The following is a 14,241-nucleotide window of genomic DNA, read 5'->3' on the forward strand; positions in this document are numbered from 1 at the left end:
CTCAATAACACATGGCTGTTTCATTAGCCAGATCACTCTTTTTTTTGATTTTCCACACTAATATGGGTCTTTATGTGAACATCAAAGAAATATGCTCAATGAATTGAACATTCAAAATTATAGCACAGAGAAGAGCCTAGATGGCATCAGCTGGTCTTAGCTCAACACTATTGGTTGCTAGGTAACCAAAGATAATAAAAGGAGATCTGAAGCAAACCAGCCAAAGAAAACCAGCCCCAGCCAATCTTTAATGTCAGCCCTGCTGCCGCCACTAAATATGTAGGAGGTCCAAAATCAAAACCCAGCACCAAACTTGGGGGAAGTCAAGTTGCCTTTATCCTGTGATCTAATGTCCACCTTTCTACACCAATAAGAGGTTTGGCTGACAAAATATTTCTAAAGAAAAAAAACAGTCTAGTTTGGGTATAGTCAATGCCCCTTTAAATTTGAGAGTCATTTCTAATATTCTAGGACAGCCATCCAGATATTCATTCAGTAAATATCTGAAAGCTTGAAATACATTCTGGATGTGTCTTGGGGGGTAGTTTTTGTTAATGGTAATTTTTTTTTTATTTTGTTGTCCATTGTTTTTGTTTTGTTGTTCTTACTGATATATGTTCTAAGGATTTAAAATCTCTTTAGGAAAAGAATATCTGTATGGGCAAAGCAACAAACAACAACGGTAGGCTGTGACTCCAATTAAAGACCAATGGGTACACGTAAAATTTAGATCTCTGTTCAGAACTTTTTCGTTCTGCATTGGTGGGACAATGCCCCATGGAATAGGTGGGGTTTTGACGGGGCCTCAAGGGATTATAATTTAAATATAAAGAAGCAACTACCCACAAGAAAGTGGGAGTCAAAGAGCGTGATGTGTTCAGACAGAGGAAACACTGGCTTCAAGAAGAAAGTTCATTATTCTTTTATTATTAACAATTATCATTCATTGGGCCTATTCTTGCCAAAACAAAATATACTTTTGTACCTGATTTCACAAGTCATGATGGTAACCCTCTGAAATATATAGTATTACATTAATTTTGTAGGTAAGTATAGATAGGTGGATGAATGGATGGACAGATGGACACACAGAAGGAAAGAATACCAAGGTTAAGGTGTTTAAAATTAGTCTAAATTCACACAATCAAAATCCAAGTTTGTCTGACTTCTAAGTTCAAGTTCCTAACTACATTTTACATTCCCTCCATGAATATTGGGTGAAAGGGTAAGTAAAATGAAGATAAATCACCATAATTCAAATTTGATTTGATAATTCCATTCAATGTGGATACTAAAAAATAGTTGTTTTAAGTAAGAGAGTGAATAATGTTAATATTAAAACTCTCAGAATAGAATTTTTCAACTTAGCCAGGTTGCCAATTTTAAAGTTGAAATTTCTGGGGTTTCATATGCTTGACATGCAAGCTTCATGAGCTGTTTAGTCTGGTTATCCACTCCTTCCATAAAATATACCCAAGGGAATTAAGAATAGATTATTAAATGTAAAAATATAAAATATTCAATTCATAACATAAGAATGCTTTTAATCAATGTTATTATGAATAAATGTCTTTAAGCAAAGCTGGTTTAATGACATTATCCCCCTATTGAGATTGTCATTAGAAGAGCAGCTTTTAGAAAAGCCTAAGTGTATTGCCCAAATAGCTTCTAAGGCCATTTAATTAACATGAACTTGGAAATCTGGGTTTTTTATTTGTTCAAAAGCCCAAGGATCAGGTCAAGACAATTGTTCATGATGGCAACCCTCTGAAGTAGATATAAATGCAGATATAAATAATATCATTATTAAAGGTTTTGCAAAATATGTAGAAGTAAGGAATGTAGTTCCTATATCTTGGTATATTTTAATCAATTGGTATTTTGTTAGTTTTATTCAAATTCAATTGGTAGAGCATTTTAAGTATCTTGTTTTACTGTCTCAGATCCATTTCTAGTCATCTATGTATCCTCTGGGTAAAAGGTAGGAGTCTTGCTAATCTTAGCTTTTATTCACTTTCTATTTATAGTCTACTACCTCTAGTCTCCTCAGCATTTGTCTCCTGCAGGATTGCTAATGAGAATAATTCCCATTACCAGTTCAATTTGCTCAGGCAGAGGCTTTCATCACAAAGAAAAACCAGGTTTTATACTGGAAAACTGAGTCTTCAATGGTGGGAGGCAATTCAGCCTCTCTGGAAGAGGGATGTGAATGTTTGTCATGTTCACTACAGGAATAATAGGTTAAAAACAATTGAGAAACAGCTCTATCAATATGGAACATTTTTCTATCCATCTTGACTGATTTGGCAATTACTATTCATTCTGCTTGAAATTTCTATCTCTATCTTCTCATGATCAATATCTGTACATCCTTTAAAACCAAGCTTAGGTGTCATTTTCTCTGAAATTCTGCCTATGAACATTACACTGGATTTATGTGACTGTCTCCCACTTAGATTGTAAAGTCCTTCCATAGAAAGGTTCTGCATTATTCCTCTTTGGAACATAGGTACCTATCAAGATTCTTGTCACAAAAGACATGCTCAAATAATGTGAGGTGAACTAAAATAAACTGGACTTTTCAATTTAAGTAAGTGATCCTACCTCTGATCTCACTAAGAAGCCCGAGATAGAAAAATGCCTTTCCCGTCCAATGCTGTGTATCTCTTTCACATCACTCTCTGGTCTCTTGCAAAAATTTGTTCTTTAGTCTACACTTACTCTACCTTCTTTCTCTCTCATAGAGGAAGAAATTTGTCCTATTTTCCAAGGATACTTATGTTCCCTGTGAGCGCATTAATAACCATACTCTTTCTCTACCAAAGCCTCACTCTTCTACAGTAATAGACAACCAGATCAATACATGTGTAGATATATGGAAATCCTGATATGCTCAAAAAGAACACATTAACTATGCAGTATCACTGTTATCCTGAGTTGTCATCATCAGCATTTTCATTTGCTGTGGTATTTTTTTCCTGTTTTTAAATTAGTGCTAATTTTGTTTCACTCTTATTATATTACTGGGTGGGAATTTTGGCATTCTTATTATGTATAGTAGAATCTTTTGCATATTTAGTATTAGTATTTTCTTTTCTAAGTGCACTTGAACCATTTGCTTAATAATTCATTCTGAAGTGTGAACATAAATCAATACTAAACTCTTTAGTTCTCAGCTTCTGAAACCTAATTTATTCTCATTTGGAAAATCTTTATATTTATATTTGTCTATCTCCATTCTTATAGTACCTTTTCAGACATTTTCCATCACAAATACAATGCCCATTTAACCAAGCATAAAAAATAATGAAAAATGTGCTTTAATATAGTAATTGAGGGTACAACCTGGAGTTTTTTTTCAAATTTCTTTTCTGTCTTAAGAACTTCTTTCCTGTCTTAGGACCCATTCTCTTTTTTTAAGCAGAAGTTAAAATTTAGCTATCAAAAAACTTGAATGACATTTAACAACTTTTTTCTCTTGTCTATAAATAAATAAGTACCATTTCTTTGACCCAGCAATTTCAATCCTACTTATATGCCCTAAAGAATTAAAAATATGTACTAAGCAAAGACATGTACATAATAGCACTATTTACAATAGCCAGAAAGGTAGAAACAGCTCAAAGAGCCATTAGAAATGAATGTTTAGGTCAGTCTGAGGTTATTTTTTCTTACGATTTACTTGAGTTGTTAAGAAATCAAAAGCAGTTTGTTGTTGTTTTTTTCTTTTTAATTTTGCTGATTTTAGCGTTTTTCTATCCCCAAAAATGAAGGCCAAAAAATAAAGAATGCTACCTAAGAAGCTAGCAATAGAAAATAGATTCCCTGGCTGTTCTACCAAAGGTGCTTTAGAAACACAGAGAATCTAGAGATTATGTTTGAAACTTATGGAATTTTTTATTTGTTTGTATCGAGAGAAATGTTGATATCTCAACAATGCTTATTAAAACACTAGCTTTCCCGTTGCAGGAAAAATCCTGCAATAGGATTTCCTGCTGCACTCTACCCCGCCTCCGCTCCGCCCTTGTCACCTGCCCCGCCTTCTCCTCCAGCCCCCCTGCGTTTCCCTTCGCCCCCGCCCCGCCTTCTCCTCCAGCCCCCCCACGTTTCCCTTTGCCCCCGGCCCCGCCTCCGCCCCGCCCTTCTCCTCCCCGCCGGCTTGCTTGCTTCTTCGAAGCTTTACTCCCTTCTTCTTTGGACCCTGTCTTGATATGCAAATTAGTACAACAAATTGATATAAAAGGAGGAGGAACCAAGATGGTGGCAAAGTTAAACAACTAAACTGCCGCCTCGCACAACAATTTCAAAAATACAACTAAAAGACAAAATGTCTACCATCCAGAACCACGGGAAAGTTGGCTGAGTGGAAGATTTACAACTAAGAAGAGAAAGGAGCACAAATGCTGAAAAGCTGAGGTACAGAGGCGCGCAAATTGGGCTGGTGGCGGGTGACTGGGTGCGCGGCTTTTCTTCAACCCGAAGGGAGACAAGCTCCCGATCACTCTGAAATCCAGTTTCTGGGGACACGTGGGGAACCCAGACGCCTACGGGGAGAAGCTGGACTCTCGGCCATCGGGTCAGAAAGTGAGAGTGACTTTTTTGCAGAGATGCGCCCAGCAATCAGTGTTTACTGCGCTAGAGCGTGGGACGCGGGGACTTGGAAATGCAGAAAGGCAGAGAAGGCTGTCAGCAGTCATTGCTGTTTGCCACGCCCTAGCCTAGTGATGCTCTAAGACCCCACCCTGCCCTGAGACCCCGCCCCACACATTCTACAAACCTGCCCAGGCTCCACACAGCAGCTTTTGCATATAAATGGCCTGTTCTGTGGCAGCTTAACCAAATTAACTGCAGCTCCAGTCAAACTGCTCCAAAACTACCCAAGCAAAGAGGAGAAAACTGTAATTCTTGCTGTAGCTCCTGCTGGGGGGCCTCAGACAGTAGCTGACCTGCACCCCATTGGAGATCCAGAAACTAGTGTATCTAGTGGTCGGTGTGAGACGACACCAGATTTCAACCACTCTCATAAGGGACACATTCAAGAGGCAGACTCAGTGAGCACCAAAGCCCTACTGGAACAAGACCCTGCCCCATAAACGTGTCTCCAGCACAGCAATTCTTCTGTTATAGACACAGCGGGTCCTCACAGCCAATTGGCCTGGAGGTCAATTCCTCCCAGTGACACCAACAACAATCAAGACTTAACTACAACAAGGCTGTACACACAGTCCACAAAGGGGTACACCAAGAGTGTCCACCTCAGGTAACTGGGAGGCTGATCCACTGGGCCATATAGGACACCTAGCACACAAAGCCACCCTACCAACTCAGGGAAGCAGCGAAAATGAGGAGGCAAGGAAACAGATCCCAAACTAAAGAAATGGAGGAGAACAAACGAATGGACATAGAGTTCAAAACCACGGTTATAAGGTTTTTCAAGAATTTCATGGAAAAGGCCGATAAATTTAATGAGACCTTCGAGGATATGAAAAAGAACCAACTAGAAATTAAACATACACTGACTGAAATAAAAAATATTATACAGAGACCCAACAGCAGACTAGAGGAATGCAAGAATCAACTCAAAGATTTGGAATACAAAGAGACAAAGACACTCCTCCAGAGAAGCAAGAAGAGAAGAGAATTCAGAAAGTTGAAGATAGTGTAAGAAGCCTCTGAGACAACTTCAAGCGTACCAACATCAGAATTATGGGGGTGCCAGAAGAAGAGAGAGAGCAAGATACTGAAAACCTATTTGAAGAAATAATGACCGAAAACTTCCCCCACCTGATGAAAGAAATAGACTTACAAGTCCAGGAAGCACACAGAACCCCAAACAAAAGGAATCCAAAGAGGACCACACTAAGACACATCATAATTAAAATGCCAAGGGCAAAAGACAAAGAGAGAATCTTACAAGCAACAAGAGAAAAACAGTTACCTACAAGGGAGCACCCATATGATTGTCAGCTGATTTCTCAACAGAAACTATGCAGGCCAGACGGGAGTGGCAAGAAATATTCAAAGTGACAAATAGCAAGAACCTACAACCAAGACTACTCTACCCAGCAAAGTTATCATTCAGAATTGAAGGGCAGATAAAGAGCTTCACAGATAAGAAAAAGCTAAAGGAGTTCATCACCACCAAACCAGTATTATATGAAATGCTGAAAGGTATTCTTTAAGAAGAGGAAGAAGAAGAAAAAAGTAAAGATAAAAATTATGAACAACAAACACATATCTATCAACAAGTAAATCTAAAAGTCAAGTGAATTAAAAATCTGAGGAACAGAATAAACTGGTGAACATAATAGAATCAGAGGCATAGAATGGGAGTGGATTGATAATTCTCAGGGGGAAAGGGGTGTCTGTGTGGGGGGTACGGGAAGAGGCTGGACAAAAATCATACACCTATGGATAAGGACAGCGGGGGGGAGGTAAGGGCAGAGGGGGGGTGGGAACTGGGTGGTGGGGAGATATGGGGGGGGGAAAGGAGAAACAATTGTAATAATCTGAACAATAAAGATTTATTAATTTTTTTAAAAATTGATATAAAAGGTTGTAGTCTACTCACTTCCTTTATAGAGGTTCACATCACACAAATACCCGAACAGTCATGGACTCTTTCATTGTAAACTCCTCCTATGTCTCAGTGCATTGCCTATAACAATCAGCACATCCTCTACTGAAGGAAGTCTCTGCTCCGCAGAAATATCTATGAGTTCTGTGATTTAATGAGCTTGTCTTTTTTGACGAAACCAAAGATGCTTGTTGTCCTGCTGGGTAACTGCCTTTCATTTTTCAGCACTTGTCTACAAATCCTGCTTGTATCTATCAGTTTAGACATGTCTAATAATCACTTGCAGAGTTCATATTGAACTAGATTTAAATATCAGAGTATGAGGCTGACAACACACAGTCCCTTCCCATACACTAGAAGCTGCTGGCACCAGGAAAGTTTTGCAAATAAATGCCAACAGTCTGATTCAAAGTCAAATTTGGCAGGGATACATTTTTTTTAATAAAGAATACCATCGTTCATCTGGCAAGACTTGGAAATGAGCCCTTGAGGTAGAATGAGCTGCTCTATGAAGTAGGTCCACATCCTGAACTGTGCCTGCAGGTCTGACCTAAAGATGCCAGGTAGAGAAGGTGCAAACATGGGCATCGTACAGGTGTATGACATGGTGGCCACGAGAAACTGCACATGACTGGTTGGCTCCCCCATCAGCCCCTCCCATGGCGCCCTAAGAAAGTTGATGTGTTAAAGAAGGCACTTGAAACAGAATTATTATCTAATAAATTGTACTTAAGACTTCATAGTATTATATGTCATATTCAACTTTATAATAATTAAAGCTTTTATTTTTATGACCATATCCACTCTTTTTATCATTCAAGAGTTAACCCATTCATTTGATTATAGACCCCAAAGCTTAAAGGTCTGCAAAAAAGCAATTGAGCTAAAAGAAAAAAATAAAAAACAAGTAGAGGCAAATTACTATTATAAATTTATAAACTTCTTATTTTATGCCAATGGCATTGCCAGTCAAATAACATGTCTAGGATGACCTCAGTTTTAAACTTTCTTCTACTAAATTTCATGTGTAAAGTCCACTGTATTAGTTGTATCTCATCCAAAATCTTAATGTGTAAATCTGAATACTGAAATTTCACATATGTATGTAAAGTATAAGTAACTGTCCTTAAATTTTATGATATGTTACATATATTTCACTTCTATAATAATCACACATGTGTTTCAATACCAGGATTTACATATAAAATTTAGAGACTAGAATGATAAAAAAGAGAAAACACATTGCTTTTTCTCTCATTTACCATGATTTATGAGAAATACTGTTCCCTATCATTATCTATCTATACTTAGAAAAAAATTTTAAATTAAGATTTATCTCTACAATAACTTCAATAACAACCCAAAAAGGTGTTGCACAAACAGTACTATAAAGGATTTGTTATAGAGAAGGCTCCTACTTCTATGGGCTTTTTCTCTCTTGGGTGCCCATGAGACACTTAGACGCGGTGGAGTCACCTTCCTTTCCTGGGAATCTGAGATAAAGCCTCCCCGGGGGAGCTTTAGAACACCCCTGCAAGGGCAGAGCCTGCACCGTGTATGTCAGAGAAATGAAAACATTCACCAGATCCACAGAAAAGTTAAATTTTCTGGGAATTATTTCTGGTTTGGAAATGACAATAGCCACTGACCTTCTTCTAATTTTATACAGTTTACCAAGCTCTTTTATATGGACTGCTTTATTTTTCCCCTTATGTACTTTGAGTGATAGGTTTTTCTAGGGCTTTTTATTTCCCTCATTCTCTACCTGGACAAACAGAAGCTCAGGAGAGTTACTTCTCCTAGTCCCATGGTTCATTGGTTCATTCCAGAGCCAATGAAACAGATGTGGTGTTATGTAACTGCCCACTGTACGTTAAACAACATGGTTACCGTGTTGACCTCTGCCTCATACACTGAAACAAAGAGCCCTAAAAATAAGGTTTCCAACTCTGCAGATACCATGATGATTCTCATCTTGCCCTAACAGCTGGCACCTAAGTTAAAAAGAGTAATGAAGTATTTAAAAGGATTTAAATTGTATAACTTGCAAGAAACCAATGACATAATACAAATTTCAGCAAAGTTAAAAATAAAGCTAAAGCTCTCTCTATAGAGAGTTAATATCTTTATTTCCATGGATAGAAGAAAATCCATAAGAAACTATGATAAAAATGCTGTCTTTGGCATACTTAAAAAAATCAATAGGAAACATTTAATTTTCAGGAGTTAGGAATATTTTGATGATATCAGCTTCATCACTTCCACAGATTCAAATGTGCAAGACCTTTGGGAAGAAATGACATTTCGTTATGACAAAAATTCCCCTCACTCTAGCAAGATGACGAATGCCACGATATATGGACATTGAGTGCTCTTGGAGAGTCGCACACATGCCTTTAAAGGGAAATCTCATTTCTAGGAAAAGGACACATTTCTTATTTAAATGTAGACTTTCCACATGAGGCTTGTTAGTTCTGTTTTAATCTACACTACTCTAATTAAAATATCCAATTTGCTCTTTTTTATGTGTGATTATCATCATTTCTATGGTGTTATTAGCCATGGTAATAGCAATTAGGAACAGCACTTGAAAACTTATAGCAATTCCACTTTTAATCATGTAGGTTTCTTTCCTAAATGTCTATAAACTTAACAAGGAAAATATGTAATACAAAATATATAAATGAATAAAACAATAATCAACATAACAGTATAAAGACATTTGACTGCACAAAGATAGTTGTGTTTGTATAATACAGCTACATGAAATACCAGGAGTTGTTGGAACAGGTGAATCTGAAATTTTTAGTTACTTAACTCCAAATGTTCTAATGAGGATCGCTTTAGCATGCTTCTCAAGATCCTGATTTAAATACTAATTAGTTGTTGGCAATTAGTTCATTAATAAGCATATAAACCTGAGCATTTTTCTTATTTTCATTTAGAATTGATGTCATACTAATATAAGCATGCAAAAAGAGAAAAGGAAGGTATTGCTTATATTATCAATTATTCAAATGAAAAGTAGTGGCTCCGTATTGCGAAGTTGATAATTATTCTGGATTAGCAGAAAAAAATAGGTTCAAATTACAATAAAAACATCAATTCTCAATCTTTTAAAAAAAATATTTTTATTGATTACAGAGAGGAAAGGAGAGGGAGAGAGAGAAACATCACTGATGAGAGAGAATCATTGATCGGCTGCCTCCTGCATACCCCCTACTGGGGACTGAGTCCACAACCCAGGCATATGCCCTTGACTGGGAATCGAACCAGGGATCTTTCAGTCCACAGGCTGATGCTCTAGCCACTGAGCCAAACCAGCCAGGGCTCTCAATCTCTTTTTGATAGTCAAGGAGAATTATCTACCAGATTGTTGGCCTGGCTCTAACTTACATACGTGGCTACTATCTACCCAGGCTCTAATATTTGCATTTATCTCTCTTTCTGATTCCATCCAATGTTGACCATTAAAGAGTTAATTCCTTAGTTTCATAAACTAAAATTTGTTAAATAGATGTTCCTGTCTTAGACTCAGATCCAGCATGTTCCAGGCTAGTCGTGGGAAAATCAACCTTTGGAAGTGTTGGATTACAGAATCAATTAACAGTCAGGCTCAAACATTCCATCAGTGGCTTTGGCTTCAGAAAGCAGCCAGTGAGCTTCTGTGAAAACAGCAAGAGCAAAAGAACTCCTTGAAGCTGCATAGAGTGAGGTTTATCTCCTGCCTCAGCAGGTTTCTATGCCAGAGGCAGAGATAACTATTTGATATTTAGACCCAAAGCTCTCCTCATATCCTCATCTCTTACGGTGCCATCATAGGCAAGGTGGAAGCTAAAAAGCTGCATTAATTATTTACAGATGGACCCCCAGATGGTCTAGGACTAGGTTTTATTAATGCCACTGCTTCACATAAGCTCTTTAGCTATTATTGAGGAAATTATCTAAGCTCTATTTAAGAAGTTTAGCATATCTGGATGACAGTGAAGACATCTTAAAATGGCTTAAGTAAATCTCAAGTTCATTTCTGATATTAATTTCCAAGTGAGCAGCAAATTCTGAATAGTTATGTATGCCCTATATAACATAATCAAGCGCTTTTCTCATCAGAGTGACTGCTTATTTCCTTGACTAAAAGCTATATGAGCTTGTCACTCTTAAATGTTGTGCCATGTACTCATTCAAAAACTAATAATTTGTATTTTGATTAGGTCTATGCAGATTACAAGTAGCAAAAATTCACTTAATTAGATTATACAAAAGGAAGGATTTTTAGAATATAAAAATGTCTTAGGGAGCCCACAGGATCCAGGCATCAGAAATAAACTTGTAACCAAGGCCACAAATGCCAACAGACACTCCTCACCTCTCACCTCTGCCTTTCAGCAAGACTACATCATCATGGTAGCTCACAAAATAACACCTTTCCTTATTCCAAGTCCACATGGCTGACCACACCTCTCAGGTTTACAGGTCCTCCATTGTAAAGATGAGTTATGCTTAACCAGATGTCATGTCCCTGTAAGGAAATTCTGATTGAGACAACTGCTTTAGTTGCCCAGCCCTAAGCCTAGAGTAGAGTCAGGCTATATAAATACTAGAGGCCGGTGCATGAAAATTCATGCACTGGAGGGGGGGGGTCCCTCAGCCCGGCCTGCCCCCTCTCACAGTCCGGGAGCCCTCAGGGGCTGGAGGTGACCCAGTGATCAGGGGAAGGCGACACCCCCATTACACCTCTGCTGCTGCCACTGGCGGCAGCGCAAGCCTCGGCCGGCCCTGGTTACCTGAGCCTCTGGTGGCCCTGGGAGGCTGGGCAGCTGCCATCCAAGGCTTGCCTGCACCTCAGGCTGGCCCTGGGCAACTGGGGGGCTGAGGGAACTGGGGGACTCCAGAGGTAGGCATGTGGAGCGGCTGGACCCTCCTGGGGGCGGGCCTGGCCATGCCACACACCTGCCGCCCCAGTGGGCCTGAGGGAACTGGGTGCTGCCATCTTGTGGCTGTGGGTGCTACCATCTTTGAGGGCATGGCAGTCAATTAGCATATCCCCTCCTCATTGGCTGTGGGTGCCACCATCTTTGTGAGGGCGTGATGGTCATTTAGCATATTCCCTCTTTATTAGATAGGATAACTACAGGGTGTCTCCCAAAAAAATGTATAAACACCTTAAAAAACTGATCAATTTTGAAAATGAAATGGACTTTAGTAAACACTGCCTTTAATTATTCAAAGTGTGTGTATACATTTTTTTGGGGGGGCACTTTATATTTGGGGGGAGTGGCTTCAAGTATAGCAAGCAGTAGAGAAATTGTGCAGACAAAATAATAAGAATTGCACCAAAAATTACATGACACTGTTCTGGCTGGTCCTGCCAAAGGAAAGATATAGGCCATGATTCCTAGTTGAAAAACTAACTCACCCATGAAGTCTTGTAGCACAGAGCTTCAGATACTGAAGAAGTGGGTGAAGCTCTGTGTTGCATGGTTCCACCATCTTTAGAAATGGTTTTGACTCTACCTTATTTTTCAAAACCACACAGATAGAAAAATAGCACGAAAATTATGAGGAGACAGTACTTTGCTGTTCATATGTCTATCCAAGCACTTTAACTTCCCGATAACCACAAAAGAACTAGTTGTTATTACATGGAATAAAAGGAGAACCATATTTTAACTGGGGTTGGGATGTGTAGTGGTCAGAAAAGGCCTTTTGAGAAAGTGACATTCAGACTAAGATTTGAGAATGAGAGCAATTAACTGGACAAAGAGTGGAGGAAAGAGATATAAGCAGAAGGCGTAATATGTAAACTTCAACAAAATAGAACAATAGTAGAAACTGTTAATGTCAAATTCAAGTTAAAACAATCAACCAGAGAGCATATTGAAGCACATAGCCAATGTAGGAAAACTGTTATATTACCCGGTACCAAATGGTTGTTTAAATTTCAATTACATTAAATTACCACAAATATTTAATTAGTCACAGGTGGTGATGCAGTATCTTTTTGGTCTCAGTTCCAAAATATTGTATGTGTGTTTGTTGTCTGCAGACTATATGTACATATACATATTCATAGAATGCTAGTGAGTATAGATTTAACAGCTGAAAGAAAGCTTTCCAAGGATAAAAACATTCTGATACTGATAAACAACTGCCTGATTCGCCGTTTCCACTCCTGTGTGCAGACCAGCTGTGCTGTTAGTTATAACTTCTGGCATGTGTATAAATCTTAGCTTTATGCCATCCCCAGAGATTCTCTACTTGTCCAGATAAGTTCAAAAATAAGTTTTGAATTCTGGGAAGATGGCAATTGGGGCAGGGTTTTTTTTAATCTCTCTGCATCCCCCATAAAAAGAGAAAGGACAACTAGAATAGGAAACTCAAAATCCACCCACAATATCAATAAGAAACATAAGTTTGAAAGCACATGCCACCCCACAGCGCAGATATGAGCAGGTCTGGACAAACCATGACAACTAACAGACCTGTGTTCTATCAGCAGCTGTGCAGCGGGAAGCAAGAAGACCTCAAACAGCCAATGGGACTTGGAGGAAAGGACGAGTTGGTGTGAGAACTTCAGCTGAAACTCAGTTAAGGAGCAATGCAGGGGTCCACTGAAATGTCTCAAGGGGTTGGAGCCATCGGGATGCCTGCGCTTTCAAAACTGACAGCCTGAACATTCCCCTTGGATTAAATCCTCACATGAAAGAGACTCAGTTTCAAATAGAGTTAAAATAAAGCATGACCTCAAAAGTATGTGTAAAGGAAAGAGGAGGTCTAAAAAAAAGCAGGAGAGGGAAACAGAGTCTGGAGCTCTCCACAACAAGAGGTCATATATCTGAACAGTATACAAAACAACAGATCAGGGGCCACATCTTTTCTGCTCACCCTCGTGGCTCCAACACCTACCGTAATTCCTGGCAGATATGGAAACTGGTATAAAAATGATTTATAAGAATTGTATGCCCTTTTATCATCTGTGATATACTTTGGCTCCCTTAATTTCTACTCTTAAAAGAAAGTATCTATCCCAATATCTGAATAACATTTAAACTTCTGAAACATCTTTTTCATAAGGTAGAAGGTATGTTGCCTATATAATAGAGGGTGGCACAGAAAAAGGATAATGGCTTTATTATTTCCTTTGTATTCAGAAGTGAACTTGTGCTTGTGTGGCTTCAACTAAATAATTAATCATTTAAACATAATAGAGATAAATTTCACTCTAGAACTAATGCAAACATAGTCTACAAGAGATGCATTGAATATCCCATGCCTTTGCTATAGACCTGATGGATATTTCAAACTAAATATTCATAAAATATATTCCTTACCAAAAATTGTTCTGGGAAAGGACTCCTTTATCTCATTTAAAAAGTAGCCTGGTATCTTCTAGATACTCAATCAAGTTTCAACATTCCCTTAAAAATGGATTGAATTTAATAGGCCTAAAATTTCAGACACCCTTCTGACACACAATTATTTTATCCTGCAGTTATTACTCAAAGAAGTGGTGCCTGAATTGGAAGGAGAGAATTTAATTTCTCAAGTTGCTGTGGTTTTATTGGACTAAAGGTAGCAGTGATTGTACTAAATAGATTTTTTAAAAAGCTCTTTTCTGAGTATCCTTCTCATAGTAGAAATGCTATTACCCTCATACAATTTTA

At 38.4% G+C, this 14,241-nt stretch overlaps 1 long non-coding RNA gene across 2 annotated transcripts; it reads left to right on the top strand.

Annotated features, from left to right (window-relative positions):
- The first annotated feature begins 212 nt into the window (after positions 1 to 212).
- LOC114233597 (uncharacterized) lies at positions 213 to 13,532 on the top strand. 2 transcript variants are annotated; one of them, XR_003619736.2, is made up of 2 exons: positions 213 to 376; positions 13,074 to 13,532. It is a non-coding gene; the product is annotated as an uncharacterized LOC114233597 (long non-coding RNA). The 2 variants fall into 2 exon arrangements; XR_003619738.2 differs by having other exon boundaries at positions 13,077 to 13,532.
- Positions 13,533 to 14,241: the final 709 nt, after the last annotated feature.

This window comes from Eptesicus fuscus, chromosome 14, assembly GCF_027574615.1.
Source record: "Eptesicus fuscus isolate TK198812 chromosome 14, DD_ASM_mEF_20220401, whole genome shotgun sequence".
Classification (NCBI taxonomy): Eukaryota; Metazoa; Chordata; class Mammalia; order Chiroptera; family Vespertilionidae; genus Eptesicus; species Eptesicus fuscus.